Here is a 22,114-nt window from a genome sequence, read left to right on the forward strand (position 1 = left end):
GGTGATTAGGTCGTTTATTTGCGCCATTTTGGGTTAATAATTACATAATTACGTTTTTAACGTTTTAAATTTATAAAATCGTAATAAATATAATTATATATATAGTTATTTTATTTGTAAATGTAATTAATGAAGTATTTTTTTTGGCGTTAACTATTTTCTACCCGCAGGTGTTAGGTTCGGTTACGGTAAAGGAGTATCGCGAAAATAATGGTTTATTTGATATGAATGGGTTAACAGTAACGCTTTTTAACATTTTAAATTAGTTTAAATACTATAAATATGATTAAATTATATCATTTAATTATATCACTTTTTTATAAAGGTAATTAATCAGCATTTTTTTTGCGGTTTACTCATTTTCTACCGTACCTAATCATTTCACGTAACGGTAAAAGTGTATCTCGAATACAGTAGCTTATTTTACTTATTTTTGGGGCGTTAATAATGAGGTATTTTAACAAGCGGTCCATTTTGCTCAACAGAATCCAAAGGATAACAAAATGGCAGCAACAAGTTTACACGACAGGGATTGAAGACTCCTATCTCGGTAAGTAGAACAATTCGTCCCGAGTTCTGTATTGTCTCTGTCAATCTGACGATATTTTCTTTATATTGCAATTTCTCCCGGGGGTCTGGAGAGAGAGAGAGAGAGAGAGAGAGAGAGAGAGAGAGAGAGAGAGAGAGAGAGAGAGAGAGAGAGAGAGAGGGAAGCAATGTTTCGAAATAAGCTCTTGTTAGAAAGACTTCAATCAGGTGTTGATGATGTAGGAAGTTTCATTTAATTAATTCGTCTCTGGCAGATTTATGTATCTAGCTGTCCATCACTCTATATATATATGTGTGTTTAGTCATGGGTATGTTTCTATACATGCAAGTATGCGCTTCAAAGGGGACAATATGGTGTCATATAGTGATGGAAGATAGAAGCAGTCGGACTTAGGACGCCATACAGGCGACTTGACCAAACATAGATTTACTTCATGTCCGACCGACGTATGACGTCACAGGTGTATTGCGGTCTTATTATTTCCCCTAGACTCACCTCATTTTGTATGTAGGTACTCAGATATCATACAAATAACCTGTAAATTTCGCTTTTCCCAAAATCTCAAATGGATAAAGATGTATATAAGTCGTAAAAGTATGTCGCGCGTGACGTCACGAAAATAGCATTTTTTTTTTCTTAATGAAATTCCTTCCAGCACTACCATTTTTCACGTTATATAAAAAAAGAAAATTGCACGAGAAAGGCGCATCCAACATGCACTCACATGAGCAGTTTCAAGAAGCGCCTATTATTTTGAGAATTTTGGCAAATATTTGAATCCAAAAAAGTATAGTGTTTGAGTTCAAGCGCTTTAAAATTTTCAGTACAACATATCAAGAATTGTTACAAGAATAGGCTATATGTCTTTAGCGTATATTGATTCTTTAGACGACAAATATTCTTGTAATTCTAATACTTACTACAGATTATATATACTGTGTATATATATATATATATATATATATATATATATATATATATATATATATATATATATATATATATATAGTTGCTGCCTAGATTATTTAGGCACATAACAGTACAGCAGCAGCTTGAATTCGGGAAAAATTGGGCAATGCAAGGTAGCTAGCCGACCCGGCAACAGATTCGCAGAGCAGACTATCTCGCAAAGGAGCAATGACACTTTTATAGTTTGTTATGGTTGTGTGTGATATTCTTCGGTAATTCGACTTCTTAATACATTCTTTTCTACCTTCTTGAATCGAAGTAATAAGAACACACGCCTTCATTCTATGGGTTTTATTGTCCAACTAACTACAGAGTATCTACACTCTACAGTTTCGCCATATGGGGCGGGTTTGTTCATGCCTTGGCATGTGAACAACACTCAGCCTTCGCTGATGCCCCGCGGTAAATTTAAAATCAAACAGGTTGTTCCATAAATATGATTTCCTTGAGTCAACTGTTTAGGTAGGCTGGATTTACACCAAGCTGTTCAACAGACCAGGAACTTTCAGCAGCTAAGGCCAGTAGCAGTCTAATGCTTGATTTTCTCACTTAAAGGGCCATAAGTCTCGAGATAGTCCACACCAGCTGTTAGGCAGAACCCTCTGGCCACAAGTCTTGCTTTGTGTATCATTTACCAAGTTCACCAAGTTCTTCTGAATACCCACTTGCAATCAATCACTTTATATTCTGTTGGCCTTTGCACTATTTTCCAGGTGTCCACGCTTTCTGATCTTTTCATTTCTTGCAGCATGGCAGTTTCCCACTTGTCTTTGTCAGGACAGTTGAAAGCTTCTTCGGATGTCAATAGATCTTTCGGCAAATGCTGAAAATCTGTCTTTGTAATGGTGGAAATCCTTCTTTTGAACTGATGACAATACCTTTCATGATTGGTGGACTGGAAAAACGAATTGGTTTTTTATCTTATCCAGACAGAAAGTGAACCACTTGAAGTTGAGATTGTCTATGATCAGGTTTGTATGTTAGGAAAAATACAAATTACTTCCAAATTTTGTCATTTATTCCTACACGAATACAATCCATCAGTCTTTACAGAGGAAAACTTACTGTTTGGTGGGAGGATCTGAGTAGACTTCCTAGCCGACTGGAGGTTTGCCCCACCTAGGACTCTTTCCTGGTCGTGCAATGTTGAGCAAAGGGAGCAGTCCCATGCCTCTGATCAGGGGAACAAATGTGTGCTTGACTGTCAGACTTCCGGGCTTTTCAAAGTAATGAGTGTGAAAGCAACATTACTTCAAGAAAGGTTTGGGAGAACACTATGTCAGAGACAATAAAGCTAAGTAATGGGTTAGTTTTATTGCCAACCGCGTCCTCTCCCCTTGTTAGAGAGGGGACAGGACTTGCTTATATTAGATCATAACAATGGAAAAATAGAATGGCTGATCAATGGCTGATCACTCACCGGCATCTGTGTCCATCCAGCACATGACGGTTTGAAATCCTACCCTCCACCCGCCGTAAGAGGAGAGGTAGGAGCATCTTAGGCCAGATCCTACCTGTCCTGCTAGGGGAACTGGATGAGCTACACAACTTGTTGAGCAGCCACCACAGGATCCAAGCACAAGGCGTCCAAGGACCTAGGGACAACATCCCTTGGGTAAAAGGAGGTGCATGTCGTCTGACCACACTCCTGCTCTCAGCACCTGATGCACCGACTGGTTCCTCCCGAATGTGAGGGATGGAGCAATGCCCCTGACTTCGTGAGTAACACATACTACAATTCTTCACTCTTACCTGTAAGGGAGTGAATCATGGTCTTTAGTAGTTGAGGTTGAATCCCATCTCTCACTAAATGTCGCATTGGTGTACTGGGATTTATTAGACCACTTTCTTTCTTGTTTTTTTATTACAGAGCAGACATTTTGAAGAAGGGCAGTGAGAGTGTATATAAAATACAAAAGTGTATATAATGGAATCATAACAAACATATGAGCATGGCGGTCAATATATAATAAGGAATCATATTCTACATACATGAGGTAGAACTTACAGGATCGAATCCTGTGTCAGCATCAATACTAGCCCAATAACAATTGGTTAAACTTATACATTAAAGCATGAAGCAACATCTAGCAATAGCTTTGAACTGAATGTGTCTACCAACAACGTTATATAAGATGCCTTGCACTTACGTTACGACAAACATGGACTTACATGAGTGAGCTCTAGGCTGGAACATACTCGAGTCCATCTTTGTTTGACACTGAGTATGCCCGCTTGATAACCTCACGAAGCCAGAAAGAGATTGCACTCTTGGACACCTCTTTCTTGATCTTGCCAGTGGTAACAAAAAGTCAACACCCAGGCCTGAGCTGCCGAGTCCTTTTAAGATAGCACCACAGCACTCTAACTGGGCATGTAAAGACGTCAGGCGTCTCTTCATTTCTCATCAATCACGTTCATGCATCGCATTTATTAACATGTCAAGAATCTCATGTATATATTCATATGTGGAATTTTCTGGCCTTTCCACCGATATATATTTTATCATTGTTATTATGTCTCCTAAAATTACCATTTGTTTGTTTGTCAACAAACACAAATTGCTCTTGAGTGAGTGTCATGGCAATCGGAGGTCAGGCACTTCATTTCCGTCCGCACTCTGCTATGTCTACCTGTGCCCAGGTAAATAAATCAGTTAATACCCAGTTCGACCTTTTTTGTCCTCACAACTGATGACCCGAGGAGTGACGGTGAACATAGCGGTTTTGACTTCTGATGAGCCCCAAACACCATTAACGGACTAAATACGGTGAGTATTCTCATTTTGGTGTGAGGAAAAATGTCAGACACTGAGGTACAAAGTCATTCCGAGGATGCACAGATCCTCTGCATCCCCCTCTCGCCTTTGAAGGCAGCAATAAGCCAGGCGATAAAACTCCCTCTGTTCTCGCGACAAAACACCGCATCCTGGTTTCTGCAGGCAGATGTCCATTTCTGAGTGGCAAAAATTACAGAGGAGACCCAGGCGGGTGTAACCATGACAATGCTACCGGAGGAGGTCTTCAACAAAATCACCCCATGGTTGGACTCGCAGCCGGGCAAAGTCAAGTACAGAGACCTGCGAGGTAAGCTCATCGACACATTCCATGCCCGTCCCAGAGAGAGCCCAATGGACCCTTGACCTGATGACCCAGCCCCTGGAGGATGCATCACCCAGGGACGTCTGGGACGAACTACAAGGTCTCCTGATGCTGCTGGGCATCAATGTGGGCAGTCGGAGGAAGGAGATCAGCTTGTCGCAAGAAATATTCCTGCGGCGCCTTCTGCAGGAGGTGAGGGGGCAAATCATGGATGCAGATGCCCTTTCAATGGACAAATTGGCGGACGTAGCACACAAACTCCACGAGGCCACCAAGGCCTCCAAACATGTCGCAACACCAGCAGCCTGTAACCTGGTAACAGAAGCAGCAGAGGCAGAGGACACGAATGCGGTATACAGGAAGACGGCGCCGCTGCAACAGCAGAGGATGTGGACAATCCAGCCTGGTGTTACTTCCATCGGAGGTTCGGAAGCGCCACCAGAAATTGCAGAGCCCCCTGTTCTTTCACAAAAAACGAGAAAGGCGGCCACAAATAACAGCAGTGGCTGCAAACCTTAAGGAGTCCCGACCAGTAGAATTCTTCATCCATGGCGCCATATCAAAGTGATGGATGCTGGTAGACACTGGGGCGATGCAATCGGTGTTTCCGACATCAAGGGAGGACCACGACCGCATGTCCAGCACCACAACCGCACTGGTGGCCGCAAATGGAAGCCCCATCTGCTGCTACAGAACTTGGACCCTCAAAAATATCTATCCTGGGCTGTAAATCATCGTGGATGTCAAGTTTCCTCTACTGGGCGCCGATTTCTTCACACACCACAGACTTCTGGTAGATGTCGGCCGAAAACGACTGCTGGATACTGGAACCTGCCACTCCCAACCGCTCTCCATCAGGCCGGGATGCCCGCTGCTTGCTCCATCTCTGAACAAATACAGAGCGCCTCCTCCATGAGTTCCCAGATGTCTTCAAGCCAGAGCAGTGCCAGTTGCCGGGAGCCCAGACCAAGCATGGCATCCATTGCCATATCACCACGACAGGCCCGCCAACATATGCCAAATTCCGCTACTTGCCACCCAAAAAACTGCAAGACGCTAAATGAGCCTTCGTCGAGATGGAACTGATGGGCATCTGCAGGAAGGCATCAAGTCCGTGGGCGGCCCCCTCCACATGGTAAGGAAACCAGACGGCTCCTGGAGGCCTTGTGGGGACTGTCGTCGGTTGAACCTAATAACAACACCAGACCACTATCCCTCGCTGAACATGCAGGACCTGACAGGTGTCCTGCAAGGGGCTAAAGTATTTATAAAAATGGGTTTGCTCAAGTCTTATTTTCAGGTACCAGTGCACCCCGATGATGTTCCGAAGACAGGCATCATCACGCTGTTCAGAACATATACCTTCTCCTACTCCACCTTCGGCCTCAGGAACGCAGGGGCCACAATTCCGGAAAACGCCTTATGGATACCATCTTGGGGGACCTATCTTTCTGTGTTTGCTACGTAGACGACATCCTGATCTTCTCCAGGTGCCCGGAGGAACACCTGCGCCACATCCGGGCTGTGCTGAAGCACCTGCAGGAGAACGGTTTGAATGTCAGGTTCGACAAGTGTACCTTCGGAGAGGAAAAGGTAGACTTCCTGGGCCATGAGATATCTCCGGCAGGCGTCCGCCCCATGACCTCCAAAGTGGACGCAGTGAAGAAGTTTCCAACACCAAAATCCTTCAAGTCCCTGCAAGTTCCCTGGAATGGTCAACTACTACTGTTGCTTTGTACCAGACATCGCCTGCATCATGTATCCCCTAACCGAGTATGAAGGGGAAGCCGAAAGCTCTGACGTGGGCAGCTCCGCAGCAGCAGGCGTTTGAACAGACGAAGGCAGAAGCCCTTGCCAGAGCCACCACCTTAACACACCATGACCCCACCGCCCCCCTGAGACTTATCACCGACGCCAGCAACATCATTTGCGGAGCCGTGCTGGAGCAGGTAGTAGGTGGTTCCCCTCACCCTCTGACCTTCTTCAGCCGCAAGTTAAAGACGCTGGAGACCCGCTACAGTGCATTCGACAGGGAGCTGCGGGCAATCTATCACAAGCCGTTGGTGCATGCATTCACGAAGGCAGGAGATGCATGTTTGGCGAGACAGCAATGGCACCTGGCCGCTATCTCCGAGTTCGGCTGCACCATTAGCTATGCCCCCAGTGAAAAGAACCCAGTGGCCGATGCCCTATCAAGAGTCGAGATAAATTCAGTCCACCTGGGCACAGACTACAAGGACCTGGAGACAGCAGCCTGCCACACAGCACTCACCGCACTGAGGTGGGAAGACGTGCCAATAGGTGGGTCCAGCTCAACACTTCTCTGCCAAACCAGCATTGGCCGCCCGCTCCCCCTGATACCTGCATCGTTTTGTTTGTCTGTCAGCAAACACAAATTGCTCTCAAGTTCATGTCACGGCAATCGGAGGTCGGGCACTTCGTTTCCATCCGCACTCTGCTATGTCTACCTGTGCTCAGGTAAATAAATCAGTTAATACCCAGTTCGACCTTTTTTGTCCTGACAGGCAAAGTAGCATCTCATCTGTTTCTTAACCTACAAAATCCTCTAGGAAGGGGATCAAGAAGGACTTGAATCTGACGTCAGGGATCGATGGATTCTGAGTCTTCGCTACGAATTCTGGGATAAATTCGAACGAAATAGATCCCCATCCCCTCCAGAGCTTGACATTATAAGAAAGACCATTGAGTTCTCTTACTCTCTTCACTGATACCAGAACATGCAGAAATACAGTCTAAAGGGTCAGATCACTGTCTGATGACTCTTGTAGAGGCTCGTAAGGTGCCCAAGTCAGGCTTCGAAGGACAGGAGTCAAATCCCACTCAGGAGGCCTGTGTTCCCTGGTGGGGCAAGACTTTTCGAAGCACCTCATTAGCATGGAGATTCCCCATGAGGAAGAGAGATCTATGTCTTTTGGACTAGGCCCAGGACGGCCCTGTAGACCTTAATTGCTGAGACAGAGATGCTTCTCTCAGCGAAGGAAGAGGAGAGAGTCCACTACCAGCTGAATAGTAGCTCCGACTGGAGAGAAACCCCTTCCACAACACCAACCACAGAAGATGCCCATTTTCCTTAACAGATGTCAGCAGAGGATTTCCGAAGATATCCAGACATCTCAGATGCTGTTCATTGAAAAAAGCATCTCATTTGCAGGAGCCACTGGATAATCTCCAGCTGTGAAGGGGTAGAGACTCTATGGACTGGTGGAACCTCTCTGTGTGGGGTTGGCAAAGGAGGTTGCGCCATGGAGGAATTGCTCTTGGTGCCTCGGATAATAGAGCTAGCAGGTCCGGATATCACTCGGCATGTGGCCATTTGAGAGCCATCAGGGTCATTCTGAGATTCGTGGTGATCATTACCCTGTCGATCACCTGACGAATAAGACAGAACGGAGGAAAAGTGTACGTGTCAAGATTATCCCAAGGGTGCTGAAAAGCATCCTCCACTGCAGCCCAAGGGTCTAGGACAATGGAGCAAAACACCAGCAACATCCTGTTGTGCCGGGTTGCGAAAAGGTCTATCACTGGTCATCCCCAAAGGTCAAACAATCTTTCCATGACATCTGGGTGTAGTGACCATTCTGCCCCTATCACTTGACCCTGACGGCTGAGTTTGTTTGCTACTACATTCCTTTTGCCTGAGATGTATCCGGATGACAACTCCACTGAATGTGCTATTGCCCACTTGTGCACTTGCACCATCAATCGATGAAGCTGAAGAGACATTAGTACCCCTTGCTTGTTGACATGCCACTACTATGGTATTGTCGCTCATGAAGTGTGTCCCATCACCCAATCCTTGAATTCTTGGAGAGCTAGAAAGGCTGCCTTGAGCTCCAGGATGTTGATGTGTAAGTGCTTGTCATTCGGATTCCACACACCCAAGATTAGTAACTCCTCCAGGTGTGCGGCCCATCCCTCCCTCAAAGAGTCCGAAAACAGAAGCATCTCGGGAGGGGGAGTGTGAAGCTGAACTCCTAATACAAGATTCCTGTCGACTAGCCACCAGGCTCACTTCTCTTGAGAGAGGAATGGGAAGGGACAATGGGTCCCTTGCTTGAGACCAGAACTCCTTCATTCTCCACTGGAGGGAATGAAGGTGAAGTCGCCCATGAGGGTCCAGCTTCTCCAAGGATTACAGGTGACCAAGAACAACTTGCCACATCTGAGCTGGTTGTTCCTGTCGGGACAGGAATGATTGCACTGCCTCCTTGAACCTGCTGATCTGGGAGTCTGAAGGAAAGACTCTCATTGCTGCCATATCTCTCAGCATGGCCAGGTACTTTATCCTCTGTTTGGGTATGAGGTCTTGAGATTTATCGCAATGCCTAGCCTGCAACAAAAATCAAGGAGGTGATCTCTGTCCTGTAGCAACTTCAAATGTGAGTTCGCCAGGACTAACCAATCATCGAGATACCTCAGAAGGCATATCCTGTGCAAGTGGACCCAAGTCGATACAAAGATGAACGCTCGCGTGAACACCTGGGGAGTGAACTCTGTGGTCGGCATTGCTGACTCAGGACCCAATTCTCCAATCATCTGTGGAGCAGCTCATGAAAGCCAAGTCCTGGTTCGGAGATTCGGGGTTGGGGCAGCACTTGCATGCTGTGCACCAGCACTCTCTCTATGAGCTGTGTCCTGGTCCGTGGACTGTGGATGCTTACAGGAGCTACAGGGGTCCGTTAGAACCTGGGTGGAAGAACCTTCAGTGGCACAGGTTGAGGAGACCCATGTACGCAGATCGCCCGGTATACGGGAGCGTGCTGAGGATGATGTTGCTACATGATGGTCCAGTCTCCAGGTCGGATCCTAGGAGCCTTGCATGGAAGAAGGTTCTTTACCAGATATGATAGGCGTCTGTTGTCTGGCCACCATGCCTTGGTTGTTGGTGTGCATGGGGGATCCATGTACATGGACTAGGCTCGTGGAAGCCAAGTCGTGGGCTGCTTCTGTGCCTCAGATGTCCGGGGATGTCTGAGACGCGGGTTCACTGTCCAGGGACAGGGGATTGCTGTAGAGATCCTCGTGTTTCTTCTGTAGAAGAAAACATGTCGTGAGAGGGCCGATGGGCCCTCTTATGGTCTAGAGCAGCTGCCTGTTTCCACTTTGGGTCTGTCTGCATAACGGGACCATTAGAAGGAGAAGGGGAGGAGGCAAAGGTAGGTGAAGATGATGATACTGAAGATGACGATGAAGGCGGACAGGGTCGCTTCTTCGATGTCCTCTTGTGGTTACATTTGTACCTCTTCATCAATTCATCCAGGGGAAGATCCTTACTACTGGGAGAACACTGGATGGTGCGTCGACATCGATGGGATTGGACCCCATAACTGAAACTGTAGTTCCAGTCACTGACGCAGTAGAGGCAGAAGGTAGATTGGAGGCACTAAGGTGCACAATCAAGTCCCGCCCCAGTGGCTCTCCAGACAGACCTATGGATGGCCAAAAAGTCTTCCGGATCTCTCCCAGACCTGAAAAAGATAGGTTATCAGGGGCTGCCTCCCTTTGCCCAGGGGGAGAATGCTCCCCCACTGAGCAAACAGAAGAAGTCCTCGAGAGATCGTGATTGGGTCCCGCCCCTCCATGAGGAGGGGTGACCTCTGAAACCCTAGAACTGTTAAAAATTAATAAAAAATACCGCTTGGTCCTTCACAAAAAATACTTCATATTGTAACTTTCCCCAGCAGACGATTTTAGCTCCAGTTGGTGCTTTCAAAAGGGAGCTGCATGGGAAGATACAAGGAGCTACTCTAAGCGAAAGATTTTAAAGAAATATAGACACAAGTGAAGGGAAGCTTCAGGATCTGGGTCCGTTATTTTACTGATGACTAATCTGGAATGTCGAGTGTCTTCTTCGCAATTTTCTTGATTTTATCACTTCTATAAACTTACAATCCGTCTTACAGAGTTGCTTTTTCCTTTATCTTTTAGCCATCCAATTATCTAGGTGTATGTCCTTGCCATGGACAGGGGGACTGGGGGTGGGGGCTGTTGCACAAAATGATGAGCTCTTATGCACAATAATGACAGTGAGTGGTGGCATACCCGATTAAGTTGTTTGTTAGCAGTTAACAGTTCCAGATTGGAGCAGCATTCAGAAGAATACTGTACTCGACAAAATTGTTTATATTGATTGTTACGTGGTAAATCTTTAATGACGTCGATTGTGCAAATGCACAACAGTCTGAACTATTCAATTTATATACTAGGCGCGAGGACAAGTATGCAATATTAAGGACGTTACTTTGAAAATTTGAAACATAACACGAAAACTGTTAAAAATTAATAAAAAATACCGCTTGGTCCATCACAAAAAATACTTCATATATTGTAACTTTCCCCAGCAGACGATTTTCGCAATAGATTGCCTTCCGGTCAGTGGAATGCAATATTTTCAGTTGGTGCTTTCAATAAAAAGAGTGTTGACAAGTGAGAAGTCTTGTAGCAAAAAATGTGATAATTGTGTCAAAGAAATGGTGGCACTATGCCTTATTATGATCGATTATGCAAAATAAACTTACAGTTTTCTGTATAACTTACGGTCAAAGAAAATGGACTTGATTCCCATTCTTGATCGGGAATGGAACATTGCATGTCGTTTCAGAAGCAAAATAGACAGTATATATGTCTGGTTTACTATGAAGATATTCTTTTAATGAACATTATTCTTTGGAAGCTTCAATTTCAGGTCAGTGGCCACTTTTGTGGGCTGGTTCAATAATAATAATAATCTAATAATAATAATAACAGTAGTAATAAATGCAGATAATCATTCTCAATCCAATTTCATGCTTACAGAAATGGCTACTGTTGAGGTTGTTATTGAATTATGCCTGCAATGCAATTTTTCTTGTATTTTAGTCATTTACTTTTTACCTATTTATTATTTTTCACCTTCTATTGCTTCTTTCTAATGAACACCATATTCTTTAGAAGCTTGAATTTCAAGTCGATGGCCCCTGTTTTGGGCTTTTTCCACATGAGTAGGGTTCGTCGTCTGAATAATAATAATAATAATAACAACAATAATAAAATAATAATATTAATAATAAGAAAACACCAATTTCCAAGCAGTCATTATGGACAGAGGCTTGTAAGGACTGGGGTTTGAGTGACATACTGGCTGGGTGTTTACTGGTTAATTGGTTGTTCCTCACTGAGATAAATGTTGTTGTTGTTTTAGATTTAGCTGGCCTTGTGCCAGCACGGGCTCTTGCTTCTAGAGCAGCCCGTAAGAGATAAATGTACAGAATCTTCGAATTTCCTGGCCTTTCCACTGATGTGTGTTTCATCACCGGATGTTAATCATGTCTCTTGATATCGCCATCTGTTTGTCTGCTGACAAACACAGATGTCTGAACCATTTATCTCTGTTTTACCTGTCTGTGTGTAGACGCTACATTACCGCTCGCACGCGTCAATAACACCTTCGAAGATTCTGTACATTTATCTCTCTTACGGGCTGCTCTAGAAGCAAGAGCCCGTGCTGGCACAAGGCCAGCTAAATCTAAAACACCAACACATTTATCTCAGTAAGGAACAACCAATTAACCAGTAAACACCCAGCCAGTATGTCGCTCATACCCCAGTCCTTACACATTTGGCGTCTTCACAAACAGAAAGACACATACAGTTTGATTCAGAAGATTCGTTGCAACATTATGAGTACATGATTAGAATGCTTGCATGGCAATGCAAGTAGTGGTGATTGCACATACATCAAGACAACAATGCTTAGGGAGAACAGACGGAAATATTGTATGGTTGAAATCGCGTTCCTGTAGAGAAAGAAAACGATTTCATCATTTCTATAAATTTACAATACGTCTTGCAGAGTTGCTCCTTCATCTTTTAGCCATCCAATTATCTAGGTGTATGTCCTTGCCATGGGGTGGGGGGGGGGGCAGCTGTCACTTTGCACAACATGATGAGCCCTTATGTGCTATAATGGCAGTGAGTGGTGGCATACCCGAAAGTTGTTTGTTAGCAGTTAACAGTTCCAAATAGGAGCAGCATTCAGAAGAATACTGTACTCAACAAAATTGTTTATATTGATTGTTACGTGGTAAATCTTTAATAACGTCGATTGTGCAAATGGACAACAGTCTGAACCATTCAATTTATATACTAGGCGCGAGGACAAGTATGCAATATTAAGGACGTTACTTTGAAAATTTGAAACATAACACGAAAACTGTTAAAAATTAATAAAAAATACCGCTTGGTCCTTCACAAAAAATACTTCATATATTGTAACTTTCCCCAGCAGACGATTTTCGCGATAGATTGCCTTCCGGTCAGTGGAATGCAATATTTTCAGTTGGTGCTTTCAATAAAAAGAAAGTGTTGGAGCAAAAAATATAATAATTGTGTCAAAGAAATGGTGGCACTATGCCTTATTATGATCGATTATGCAAAATAAACTTACAGTTTTCAGTATAACTTACTGGCAAAGAAAATGGACTCCAATACCGTTATGGCTTATGGGTGACTATCAAGAAAAATAATCCAAAACATTTACCCTTTTCTGCCATTAGAGAACACAGTTTAGCACAGGACCATAATCCTTTCACTGACCTGGATTTTCGGGTACTGTCCCTTTGTTCAAATAGACCGGACCTTTTGATTTCAGAGTCGCTGACTATTAAAAAGATGAAGCCGGAATTGAACAACAACTCGTCTGGTATTCAACTAGCTCTGGTATTCAACTAGCTATGGTGTAATTTCATACTCAATTATGTCGTTAAATATTTTACTTTGTGAGTGGTAGTTTGTTTTCATTTCACTTTAGTTTTATTTAATTTTTCGTTATTTTACGTCTCACCCTTTTAGTTTTGTAGTCACTTGTTCTTTTTACATATTTCGTTAGTATTTTTGCTGAAGATTTATTATGACAATTCATTTTAATGTAATTTTATTGATTCTCATCCTAGTCGGTTTTTTCAGCCTGATGATGAGGTTTTATACCTCGAAAGCTCGTACAATAAAGAATGTTCTTCCTGGTCTGGCAATATTATTTATCATTAAGCTATATATTATATATATATATATATATATATATATATATATATATATATATATATATATATATATATATATATATATATATATATATAATGCCGTTATCACGTGTAATTTCCCATTCCTTTCATTGCTACTCAGGCCTATCATTTTGATGCCTCTTATGAAGTTAACTGAACATATAACGCCTATTTTTGTATTTCTTATTATTTAAGCTTCTAAAGAATTAAAATTAGCTAGAAGTTCAACATTAATTTAGCTAATGCTAAATGCCAGCAGCGAAGAAGACTACCATGCTCATCAGTGGAGAATGTCTCCTCCTCATCGCAAAAGATGACTCGTACAGAAATCATCGGCCACTGGATTATATTATAACGCAAACCCTAGCCTCTGTTCTTTGTGTTTCGCTGATATGAAGTGTTTCTTGGCAGCAGTACGATGAAATAATATCTTGGTCTCACGCAGCCTGTCACGGATGGTTTGAGCAGCAACTTGAGGGGAGAGCGTAATGTTCTCTCTTTATAGCAACATCGGTAGTCAGGGGGGAGCTAGGCGGAGCTCCTTAGTGATCATCCGATGATGATACTTAACAGTAGTGCAACAATGAGGTTGTCCTCCAGTTTTTACAATGAATTTATCATGTTTCCTCGTTCTCTCTGTTGTTGCATCCCTCTATACGCTAAGCTGCCGAGCAATATCTACAACAGAAACATTAGTCTTATGCAAGTTCACGATTGTGGTCCGGCTTAGTGACGAGACAGTTGAAACTTTTCCTGCCCGAATTTGGAGTCACACGATAACATACGACGTCGTGAGATTTTTTTTTTTTTTTGTTTTTGACAACGATGATGGTTGAATTCTTTCTTCCTTTATACATATATAATTTCATTGATGGTTATTCAATATTATTTTATTAGTCAATAAGCTTTTATCTGGATTCGAAATATAGTTTCTTCTTTGACTCTTTTGCCCAATCATCTGAAGTGAAATTTTTCAAAATGTTTCGTCATTTTTCGTAACATGAATTTTTCGCTCACCATTCTTTTTTATATTGTTAACCGTATGATTAATAACCAAAATCGAATAAGAAAATTACATTTCCTTGTAAATATCAAAAGAACAAATTACTGTTAGGTGAACGAAAACTTCTGGAACATGTTGCAAAACATTTTTGAGTGACTGTACATACATCAAGACAACAATGCTTAGGGAGAACAGACGGAAATATTGTATGGTTAAAATCGCGTTCCTGTAGAGAAAGAAAACGAGACGCTCCTGTTTTGTCCTGTCGACTCCGATGATGACTATTGACGAACACACGAACACACACGTGTTTGGAAGAGACAGCGTCGGGGCTCTTACAGGCTAAGACCATAAGAATTCTAGAGGCTACTTACTTACATTCACAGCCTGAAAACATTACAGCGTTTATCAGATCAAATTACATTCATCACTGTCCAAACTACGTATGATGTAATCACACACACACACGTACACACACTCACACACATACACACCCAGACACATGGACGAGAAAACCCAGATGAACTATTACCGCATGCAGCGTTGGTAACACAGCCTTTATGAACAAAATACATTAAGAGTATTTCATTTCCTTAAATATGAGGGTAAATGAGTTACTCATTTTATAACGACAGAAAAATAGGTTAGTACAGAATTCGTAACTAAATGTCTAGTGATGTCCATATTAAACAATTGTGTTTATATATATGAAAAACATTTAGGATGCATGTTATATTTTGTTTTTTTAGCTAAGCATTTTCTCGGAGATTCTGGGACAAGGTAAACGGGAAAAGTTCCTACGTATTCAACGAGTCAGTGTCGACGAAAGCTTGGTGTCAGTCTAACTTCTCGTGGAGGCAAGGGGGCATTGTGCCCCGGGCGATGCTTTGGGTATGTCACTGGAAGTCGTCAAGTTCCGGTTAGACCGTTCGTTCGGTTGTTTTCACGGGCATGTCACAGAAAGAGTGAGTAATTCAATTTGAGTACAGGTTAGACATTTCAGGATGAGATCCCTTTGTGCTCAGATCTGCTTTCCTGGAAGACTCTGTGGCTGCCTGTGAGGTGAGCTAATTATTTTCAAAAAACCTGAACGGGTTTGAATATCTTTGTTGTTATAAAGACTCGACTGGTGGATGTTGATTTTTATTTATTTATTTTTTCTTACTTGGATAATGTTGATAGCACTGTTAACTCTGGGATGCAGATATCCCCATTTCATTCCTATTTTGATTCCAATCTATTTACCATGTTAGACAATGAATAAACTATATTTTTGTAGACATGTTTTTGCTGTTCTTCCTTAGTTCAGTTAGTGACCTTGATAATGAGAGAGAGAGAGGACAAGGGAGCTGAGAGAGAGAGAGAGAGAGAGAGAGAGAGAGAGAGAGAGAGAGAGAGAGAGAGAGAGAGAGAGAGAGAGAATATGCCTTACCCAGTGTGCAGGCTGGCCATTTCTACCGTGGTATCTTTGAGATATAAGTTGATTATGACATTGATCTTATAACAGATGTGGAAGGAGGTTATGACCCTATCTGACCTTATATAATAGGGTATATATATATATATATATATATATATATATATATATATATATATATATATATATATTGTTAAGAATAAACATTCCTCCCTTCCTTGTATAGTAATTTCAGCAATCAATTTCGAATTAATCTGTTGTTCCTCTGTCTTTCGAATCGGGCGTCTCAGGGAAACCGCGCTTTTGAACCAGTAAACAGCCGTTAGTCAGGCGTCGGTACTCCTCACCTACCCCCCCACATCGCGCGATCCAGAAGGACAATACCAAAAACCCCTTCCCCCCCATCACGCGATGGGGGAGACATGTAGGGATTGGGAAGGGCAGAAGGGCATTTAGGGCTGGGGAACAGGTAGTTTTTTGATTCTATAGGCATATAATGATAAGTGTGCTTTTCCCATACCCTCCTTGCTGGCCTTTTGACATGCTTGCAGGTACCGCTGGCCACCCCCCGCCCCGCCCGATGCCGAATGCGACCTGTTTTTCAAAAGCAGGGCAAAGACTTGCTTCTGACCTCCTCTGCACCGGACGTGCTATATTTCTCTGCTCCACTGGTGTGGCGATCGTCAACGGACAGCCGATCCGATTGTAGGCGCCTATAACAATCATAAAAGGTCCGTACGTTTGCGAGTAGTCAAATAGCCAGCCCTGTCCCTTGTACTTAACTCCTTAATTTCCATTTCTTTTAAACTTTTAACCTCTTCCTCCATGAAACAATCTTCCCTTTGTCAAAATCTTGCCTGTATCCCCTGCCTTGCCATTTACGTACTTTGAGTTCGAGTAAAGATCCTGATATAACAATCATTTATCCCTGCACCAGTGCAGTCTAAGGGCTATTTAAGTTATTTAAGTTAAGTGGTAATAGCATCAGTTAACTTTGGGTGCGTATAATTACGTGTTCATCGTTAACGCACACGCGGCTCTGATTTTCAGATCATATTTACGTGCTTTCATCAAAAGCACCTTCTAGGCTACGTTACGTGTTGTATTTAAGGACGTGTCTCCAGTAATCTTCTGTAGGGAGATTCCATTCCCCTTAGTTTGAGCAGGGCTAATGCAAAACGTCTCTTTGTTCCGACACAATATACAAACCCTCGGTCCTTTACATTAGGGATTACCTTCAGGCGTAGGCTGGAAACGGCCGTTAAACTCTTGAACAATGTGGTTAGGCAGTAACTACCTCCAGGTAGGCGGGGATACCCGCCTGCCCGGATGTAAACATTCCAGTTTGCTTTCGGCCGTCAGCCATTTCGTTCTCTCTGACTGACTGTCGTTAAGCTTTATTTTCCCGGTGGGATCTTTCTGTATTTTTGTTTATACATGCGTGTGTTTGATATTTGGTAATACAAACCCACGATTTGTGATAACCTTGCGTAAGCCGTCGTTCCCTGCCTGTGTCTTGGGTTTGACGGCCAAGGGCATAACTGGAGTAGCGTAACCAAGTGGTAATGCTTCTCTCCAGCGGCCCTTTACGTAATACTGGAGGCGCCCCTGTACTTTCGGAGATATAGTTTGGGACGCAATATCTTCACTCCCCTACATCCATCGGGACGTAAGAGTTAGTTCCCTTCTTGGGCTTCCGCCCTCCGTGTGTAAGGGGCATCACTAATTTCTTCCTACTTATGCTGAGTGTTACTCGCCGCCTGCGCTTAGAGATTTGCGGGCCGAGTGGGAGGTTACGGGCGTAGTCGATAAGTTCCGCTTCCACAGCGCCCTTGGTGGCCTCCCCTCCGTCCTTTTTTCTCTTCCCGTAGGTTCTTCCTTCTCTCTCCTTCGCCCTCTTCGCTCGCTCGTCGGGCGAAGACCGGGGGAAGCGATCGAGCGACCTCGTCTAGAGTACCTCCTAACGCTGCATAGGGCTGTTCCCCTTGTAGCAGGTTGACAGTGAGCATTGCAGACACAGCAGTAGTTGGCTGGATATATCAAGAATATCTTGCATGAAGCAGTCCCGACATTCATTCAGTGTTGCTTCGGGATCGACCACAATACCTGATTAGATGACATATTTCCACGTCGGGATCGCTCTGACTCTGTTCCCGCCGATGTAGATCGATCGCTGTCATTGCTGGTTTTCATGTATGCTGTTGCAATGCCTCCTGCGTATGTGTGGTCCATCTGCTCCTGCTGTTCCCTGTGTTATGCCCTTGACAACTCGACGGCAGTCTCTGGGCTGCTCTCCTGGTCTCCTGCCTCAGCCGCCCTGATCGCTCCTGTCGCTGCTGGTGACTTTCAAATGACATTCTCTCCGTTGCAGTAGCTCCTGCCTTCCGAACCGCTAACGTAGCTCCTGCATCGAAGGTCCTGATTGTGCCCGCTTCTTCTCCTAGTGATCGTGCCCGGGGCCGCTTCCGTTGTGTTCCTGCCAGCTGCCCTGGAGGTTACGATGTCAGCCATCCTGTAGAAGATGTTGGCGTGAAAGGGAAGGAAGTCGCCTTGTGGAAGAAACGTTCCTGGCCGTTGCACAGCTCCTGCTTGCCGAACCTTTGCCGTAGCTCCTGCATCGGCTGTCCTGATCATTTCTGCCGCTTCTGGCGGTCGTGCCCGGGGCCGCTTCCGTGCGTTCCTGCCAGCTGCCCCAGAGGTTACGATTTCCGCCATCCTGTAGAAGATGTCGGCGTGAAGATGTAGGAAGTCGTCCTGTTGAGGTGATGTTCCTGGTCGTTGCAGTAGCTCCTGCCTTCCGAATTGCTGCCGTAGCTCCTGCATCGGCTGTCCTGATCATGCTTCTCCTGGTGGTGGTGTCCTGGCTGCGCCTGTTGTGTTCCTGCCGGACTACCCTGGAGGTTACGATGTTTCGTGTCCACCATCCTGTAGAAGATGTCAGAGTGGAGGTGAAGGAAGCCGTCCTGTGGAAGTAGCCGCTGTCTTCTTCATCTTATCTTCGATTTCGTCTTCTGCTGCGTCTTCCCTTCCTCTCCCGAGGTCCAAGGGGGTCCCGAGAATCGGACAGACCTCCATCGGCCGAAGGAAAGGAATACTGCTTCTTCCCATTGATGTTGTGTTTTATTGTTCCTTTTTTTTAATGTTGTTCTTTGTTATATGTTTGCACAGATTTTAGTCTTTCTCTTCTTACCTTGGTTTCTTTCGAGGTGTCCTTCAGATCGCTTCACGGATGAAGTGCTATCTTTGTATATTTATTCCTTTTAAGTATTGATATCTCTCAGAAAGGCGTATAGAGACGAGATCGGTAATTTCTTCACTTTAATTAGTACTTAGTATTATAAAAATCAGTACAAAATTAACAAGTTACAATGATAGAAACGAATCACTCTTGAATCAGTCTATAAGGGGAACACGGAAGCGATTGGGAGAAGTACTCTCCCTTGAAGGACACAGTTCTAACTCTGGTCTCCTTGCCGGTCTCTCTCTCGTGGAACCCCAAGAGAAGCTTGCTACCTGCAATCTCCACCTCCTTCTAACCTTATTGGAAGGACTAATCAGCAAGGCCTCCCCATCAAGTAGCTGATTGGAAGGGCTCCAAAGTATGAATGGAGCTCAAAATCTGCACAAGAGCATTACCTTCCACAGACGCAATCACAGGGTTCGAAGGCGACTCTACAGGGAAAGGTGAAGCATTAGTAGGATTAACAGGAGATACATTAATACCCTGACTAACACAAACTGACACACTCCTGGAGGAGGACCTCCTTACACGGTCACGCTCTAACTTGCGTACGTAAGAATCGTAAGCCTTCCAATCAGAAACAGGCAACGATTCACACTCCTTGCAGCGATCATCCAACAGACAGACATGCCCCCTACATCCCATGCATACGGTGTGAGGGTCTACCGAAGCTTTCGGTAGCCTCACCTTACACTCCTTCACAACACACACCCTGAAACTAGTAGAACTAGAACCAGACATCTTGTTCAAGAAATAGCCAAAACCAAAATCAAATCAGTCCACAGAAGCGTATGCCTATCCACAGATCCAAAGTCAAAAAACCAAAAGACAATCAGAATACCCAGTGGAAAAGTTTCCGAAATCCAACGGCGGAGGTATTGACAACAGGTGTTGACAATACCGGCGACAGAGAAAATCTGAATAGAGAATGGGAATGGTTCCTGATACCTGCCTCCCAGCGGTGGGAATGGGTACTAACCACCCGGCCCAACTGCGTGTGCCGTAAGTTTTTGAATTTCTGTCGGTCCCTTTCGGAGAATACAGCTTTCGGAGAATACAGCTATATATATATATCTGTCAGGTAAGTGTCATGAACAAAATGCCCAATTGTAGCACCCGCCCCACTGCCAGAAATATGACAACCCCTACAAGACTACTACTGACAGGTCTACCAGCAAAACATAACATTCAACAAGATATAGAAACTGAAGGACCCCGATCCACTCATTGTTCAGACGTTTAGCCCCACAGAAGCTCGCCCACACCAAACAAGTGTTCAAAGAGATGGAGGAAGCAGGAATACGCCAAAAAGCCCCCAGCCCATGGGCATCACCCCTTCACATGGCACCAAAACCTGACGGAACATGGCGTCCATGCAGAGACTACCGACGACTAAATGTCAAAACAAAGCCAGATAGATACCCGCTGCTAAACATTGCAGACATAACCAACCAAATGAACGGAGCAAAGATCTCGCCAAAATGGACTTGCTGAAGGGCTGCTTCCAAGTCCGAGTGGCGAAGAAAGACATAGAAAAGACTGCGGTCATCCCCCCTTCAGCACCTACACATTCAAATACAGCTGTTTCGGCCTTCGCAACGCAGGGGAAACCTTCCAAAGACTTATGGGTGAACTGCTCAGCAACCTCCCATTCTGCGTAGTCTATGTCGACAACATCCTTATATTTAGCCCCAATCTCAAGCAACATCTCACAGACGTCCAGAAAGTAGTACAGATACTCAAAGAAAACGGACTCATAGTAAGGGAAGACAAATGCGAATGGGCAAAGAAAACGGTGGAATTCCTGGGACATCAAGTAATCCAGAAGGCATTAAACCCCTACCAGAAAAAGTAAAAACAATCGCCAACTTCCCAAAACCAAAAACAATTGAAGCAGTGCTAGAATTTTCAGGACTAATCAGTTATTACCACAGGTTTATACTTAACACTGCTAAAATAATGAGCCCCATGTACGATTGCCTAAAATGAAAACATAAAAAGTTAAATTGGTCAGAAATTCAAGATAACGCTTTCCTTTTAGCAAAACATGCGATAACATCTGCAACCACATTGATTTTTCCTTTACCGCTTAGGTCCCTCACGTTGACAACAGGTGCAAGTAATGTGTTGATGGGCTCCATACTTAAGTAGGATACAGTTGATGGTAGTTGCCCAATCGCGTTCTTCAGCAAGAAGCTAAGGGCAGTGGAACAGAAATACAGTACTCCATGTTCAACAGGGTGCTCCTACCAGCCTACAAAGCCATCCACCACTTCTGCCACACGCCCGGGGACGGCAGTTCGTAGTGCAAACAGACCATCAACCCTTGGTGCCCGCCTTCACGAAGTCAGCAGGTGCACGGTCAGCAAGGAAGCAACAGCTCCTATCAGCAAAAGCGGAACACTTCTGCACCATCAAATACTTGAAAGGTACAGCAAACACCGTGGCAGATCCACTATCAAGAAACTGCGTCAACACATCCAGCTCGGGATAGCCTATCCCGAAATAGCAGAAGACCAAAGAGACAACGCAGACCTACAGTGACTGCCGCAGGACAACCCCGCCCTTACATGGAGTGACCTGCCAATCAACGGTGGAGTAACGACCACCGCCTATGTAACGGCTTGTTTAACCGTTACCAAAATTCACTCAAAAATTTCCTCTTCAAGTATCCAAATAACACAGATATGAAGTCCACAAAAGGGTGGAATCATGTCAAGATCCAATAAACACAGTGCAAGAATGAATTCAAGGGGGAGTACACAAGCACCACG

Source organism: Macrobrachium rosenbergii, chromosome 55 (genome assembly GCF_040412425.1).
Source record: "Macrobrachium rosenbergii isolate ZJJX-2024 chromosome 55, ASM4041242v1, whole genome shotgun sequence".
Lineage (NCBI taxonomy): Eukaryota > Metazoa > Arthropoda > Malacostraca > Decapoda > Palaemonidae > Macrobrachium > Macrobrachium rosenbergii.